The sequence below is a fragment of the Triticum dicoccoides genome, chromosome 7B (genome assembly GCF_002162155.2).
Source record: "Triticum dicoccoides isolate Atlit2015 ecotype Zavitan chromosome 7B, WEW_v2.0, whole genome shotgun sequence".
NCBI lineage: Eukaryota > Viridiplantae > Streptophyta > Magnoliopsida > Poales > Poaceae > Triticum > Triticum dicoccoides.
Genome location: NC_041393.1, coordinates 32255389 through 32260828, shown reverse-complemented (window position 1 = coordinate 32260828; position 5440 = coordinate 32255389). Strand labels below are relative to the sequence as shown.

Below are 5440 nucleotides of genomic sequence, written 5' to 3'. Positions count from 1 at the left end.
TGTTATGCACAGTCAGTTGAGATCGTGGAATCGAAATATGTCAACACGAGTAAAAAATAAATTCAGACAAAGAAGATGGAAAAAGAAACTTAGAAGCTTCAGTATCCCTTGGGTTGACATTTTTGGATTCCAGGACACTGAAGTTGTAATCTGAATTATGATGGAGCTGGATTTTGAACGCACCAACCACCAAAGTACTAGTTCAGGCTTTATGCTTCGCAAAATTCATAACAAAGATATGAAGACAAACTTTTATCAGATCGAAGTAAATAGTTAAGGATGATATGTAATTCTTGCTAGTTACACTGGACCTCCTTGATTAAGCACAAGTTCGTGTAACACTCGAGCTGCATGCTATGCGTGAAGAGGAAGAAGAAAGGGGACTTGGAAGAGAAGGAGACAGCGGAATTCAGAGTTTGCCTTTTCCTTAACTGACAAAACACTTGACAAGGTTAACACACCTCCTAATCCGGGCCAATGCCCAACAACGACACACACACGGACAGGCTATGCCAACACAAACGCTCTCACTCACATGTCAGACTATCACTTGAGTGTCCTGTGCACACGGACACGGGCTTCAGAGCCAAGGGACATTTTGCAAAATTTGTAGGCAAATAAAAATACCTACTGACATCTACAGGTAGAGAAAATGGATCAAGACATATCTCTGCCTGCACTGACGACGCACACATGTAGAGAAAATCTCTAGGGAAAGCGGCGATGGTCACATCATGATCTAGTAGTTCTGATATATTACACCTACTTTCAGACAACACTCGTCACATGCCGCGACCATGGAGTTCCGACTTTGCTTGACGACCATTGCTTCCTTCATTTCATGGATGCTTCCTTCATTTTGTGGATGCTTTCAGAGATTCCAACCTGCAGGTACATTGATTGCTTTCAGAGATATACATTGTACCTGAATATTGTCAGCACATGATGGACCCGATTTCTTTTTGTAGGGAGATTTACCAGGGCACACATTCATACGGATTTGCTTCCCAGCTTGGATTTTTCCTGCGCTGTCATCACAGTGGTATCTGAATTCTGGAAAGAGTACAAAGCAAGATAAGTTTACACCAAAAAAAGAACACAAGAGGGTATCGATCAAGTGAGCATGGCGCATGAGTAGTTGTGTGCTTACTCTGGTATGCTTAAGAACGAAACGGCGTTGTAGCTGAGTGTCATCCGGCACTTGATTCCCTGACAGATACGAAATCAGTATCGAGTCTGAATACCAATTTTCCTAATGATTACAGAGAAACAAGAGGCAAATAAAGACGATGAAAGCGTTTTGTCACCATATTTAATTAAATAATCATCAAAGCAATTTTGGTATCGATATATGGAGCAGAACAGAGGTTTAGCTAGATTAAGTACTGTGCTGAGTTGATTCGAGTACAGTTTACGGAACAAAATTAGAGAGATGGAGTGTACCTTGCAAATGGACCGATCACCTTGAGCGCTTGGAGAAAATATATTTGTAGAAGGGGCGTCAGTCGGAGAAATGAGTGATGTAATTAAAAGATTTTTCATGACCGAGCTCTGCTCCTAAGTTGGGTCACCTCTTTATGCTGATTTTGATTATTGTTGAGATGAGGTAAGCAACGAGATACACTTGTCCTAAAAAAAAAGGCAGACACTTGTCCAAAAAAAATAGGCAAAGAGTGTTGCATCCAGACCGGACTAATCTGCTCCTACAAAACAAAATAAAAAGGTAATCAGTGGGTAGTTACTTAAACCATAATAGTATTATGAAGGGACTTGTGGCATATGCACCTCAATTATTGTAAGACTCACAGTCAGACTTCGAGTTAACACAGGAGGGGAGGAGCCTTCTTAGAAACTTCTTTCTGCTGGATTCTGCTTCCTGTTCTGGTTCTGGTTCTGATTCTGATTCTGGTTTTGGTTCTTCTGATGATTGTGCTGGAATGTCTTTATGTGGGATAGGGACCAAGTGTTGGAAATACTCCCCACCTTCTCTGCATCGTCTTTCCAACTCGGGGCAGCGATATATGCGTAGGGATTCAAGGGCTGGCAACCGCTGAAGGAGACCATTTGGGAATTCCTCCGTCGCTGGACAATCATTGATCGCCAATTTCCGAAGAGAAGTGAGTCCATCCATCCCATCAGGTAACCCTTTCAGGCTGCTGCAGCTATTCACCATTAGGACGCTCAGCTTTGCCAGATCTCCAAGGTTTGACGGCAGCGCCACCAAACCTCTGACGTTTTGAATCCACAAAATTTCAAGGGATGTAGGCAACCTTGCAATATCCCATAAACACTCCACCTCCAAGTAATATCCTACTAAATTCAGGTGTTTGAGAACGGGGCTCAGTGGAAAACTTGCAATCTTAGGGCAGCCCCTGATTTGTAGAATCTCAAGCACCGGGAATATTACCGAGCTATCAATGGCCACACCCGCACTGTTTTCTGCCCATCCCTCTAGACTAGGTAGCTTTTCCAAGAGCATCTTCTTCAACTTCGGGAAAATCTGTAGAGGGGTACTTCGTCTTCCACCTTCTATGCCAAGGTTATCACACAATGTCTTCAGTTTACCCATGTTGTATAAGCGTAAGTACTCCAGTGAGGGTGACAACCATACTACAGGTACATTCTTACACCTTGTCCAATTGGAAATTATGAGTTTTCTTAAGCACTGAAACATCAGAGGGTCTTTCATCCATCGTGGTATTTCCGGGCCACCATATCCGTACAACTCAAAAAATTGGATCTTGCTATGAGGTTCTAGATGCTGGAACACTTCTTCCTCATTACATGCCTCATTTTCGGGCTCTTCATGTGTTTTAAGTCCCCAACAGAACAACAACTCACTCAGATTTTGCTTCTGCTGGATATTGGCTTCTTTCGCATGCTTTACACTCTTTATTTTTCTCAACATGTACAGTTCCAACCTGTTGCTAAGGTGCCGCAAGTCTTTGAGCTCCTCAATACCACAACCATCTCTTGTATCCACAATAAATCTTGTTAATGTGCGAATGTTGTTATGCTGACCAATGTTTCGAGGCAACCGCTCCAAGTTATGACATCCAGAAAGATAAAGATGTATGAGCTTTCTGAGGCTTATCATCATGTCTTCTGGTAACTGCTGTAGCTTAATGCAATCATTCAGCCTCAACGTTTGCAGGTTATACAATAGGCATACTGAATCTAGCAATCTAGCATTGATGTCACAATAGGAGAGGTCAAGATACCGCAAATGTTTTGCATTTACGAACTTGAAACTGGTGACAGAAAAATGCTGCCAATGCAATGCTCGTAATGATGTATCTGACAGCCCTTTAAATTCCTGGTATGTCAATGAAGGAGCTAGCAAAGTGCGGGGTTTTGTTTTGCCATCAAACAAACCATGGATCTGTTTGAAATTAAACTCTGACATGTACAGGTGGCAGACATTTTTTACCGATGCTTTCTGTTCAATCAATTCTTCTATGGTGGCACATTCATTGCTAACATTTCTGGCTAAGTCATGCATTAAGTCATGCATTTTACATACCACTACTTTTGTCTCATATCCTGAGAAAAGTTTGTCTACAACTTTCATATCTTGCAGGAAGGACCTCCAAACCAATTCATGGAAAATGCATTCTCCTTTCTGTGTTAAATCCATTGTTCCCTCTTCTTTAATAAAGCAATTTGCCATCCACAGTTGGATCAACATATCCATCTCCATCTCATAATCCTTGGGGAAAAGTCCACAGAATGCAAAACATTGCTTCATTTCAGATGACAAGTGGTTGTAGCTTAACTTTAGTATGGGCATGACCTCGTATTTACCTCCAACATTATCCCCAATGTTACTTTCTTCAATGGCCATCCATTCCTCTACTTGTTGCTTTGAACTTAGCAATCCACCCATTGTCTTCAGAGCAAGAGGTAATCCCCCGCATTTATTGGCAATGTGTCTTCCAATGGTGACTAACTCTGCTTGCTCCTCTACACCATTGTTAAATGCTTTGTTCGAAAATAATTCCCATGAATCTTCTTCACTCAGAAATGCTAGCTCAACAGGATCGACTGTTTGCATTACAGAGGCCACTTGCTTGCTTCGACATGTGACCACAATGACACTTCCCGGTCCACCAACAGAACACAACAGTGGCTTCAGTTCATCCTCCCACAACTTCTTTTCTTCATTCCATACATCATCAAGAACAAGAAGAAACCTCTTCTGGCCAATGACTTCGTCAAGTTTCTTCTGCAATAGTTCGATGCGGTCAGGCAGGTCGCATCTTCCATTTGTAGCCAATTCAATGATGGATTTCACAATAGCAATAACATCAAAATTGTCTGACACACAGTGCCACATCTTCAACTGGAAATGCTGCTGGACCTTTTGGTCGTTGTACACCATCTTAGCAAGTGTTGTCTTGCCAAGACCTCCCATACCAAAGATGGGCAGCACCTGCACCTTCTGCTGATCTTGCTGGTCTAGCAGCAGCTTCACCACCCTCTCCTTGTCATCATCTCTTCCAAAGATGTCGGTAGACTCATCCAGTTTGGAGTGAGTCTGCTGCCAAGAAAGTTGCGGCTCCTGACGATGGACAGAATTCTCAAGACCAAACATATTCATCTCCTCAACTAGCTCCTTGATCTTATCAAGGACACCCTTGAGCTTCCTACTCATGGCGAAACGGAAGAGCAGCGGGCTGTGATATGTGACATAGCCGAGTACCTTGCGGGAAGTGGACTTGCCGATCCGGGCTTCACGGCGCAGCCCCTCGTACTGAAAGTCGTCGAGGACGTCGTCGGCCTCGTAGGCGACGGCCTTGAGCTTCTCCATCCAGCTCCTGAGGTAGGCATTCCTCTGGCTCCTTTCCTCCGCGTTGGCCAGCTTGCACTGGACGGCTAGCAGATGGCGCTCCAGCGTTTGTCGGTCGTCGTCGAGGCCACACATCCGGGTCATGGTCTGGATGAGCGCGTCTGCAGCCTTGCCAGCCAGGCCTTCCACCACCGGGAGAAGCAGTGATTCGGCCATGATCTTGCAGATCGGAGGAAGAAGAAACTGCAGCATATGCATATGAAAGAGGGGAAGAGAGATTCAGCACTGGCAGATGAGCAACAACCGAAGAAGAACAAAACACACCCCAGAATGGAGGAGAGAATGCACCTCAGCAACACGTGAAGTCGATCAGATCCAACGCGCCGTCGGCTCCCCGGTTTGGAGCTTTCTCGCCAAGGCAACTATGGGAATGGGATGCTGCCGTTGGTGAAAAGAGAAGTGAAGGCGCCTGCATGCAGCTGACGAAGAGAGGCAAAGGGAAAAGAAGAGAAAATTAATTAAGGGGAAAAGAAGAGATGCTAAACTTGCATTACTAGCTTGCTTTTGCTTTCTTTTGATGAAAAGAATAAAGCTGATGCAGTAAAGTGCAGAGCCACTGCTTTTACCGTTCGTTTGGATTAATGATGTTAT

At 44.0% G+C, this 5440-nt stretch overlaps 1 pseudogene; it reads right to left on the bottom strand.

Annotated features, from left to right (window-relative positions):
- Nucleotides 1-834: 834 nt before the first annotated feature.
- Nucleotides 835-5182, bottom strand: LOC119338550 (annotated as a pseudogene).
- Nucleotides 5183-5440: the final 258 nt, after the last annotated feature.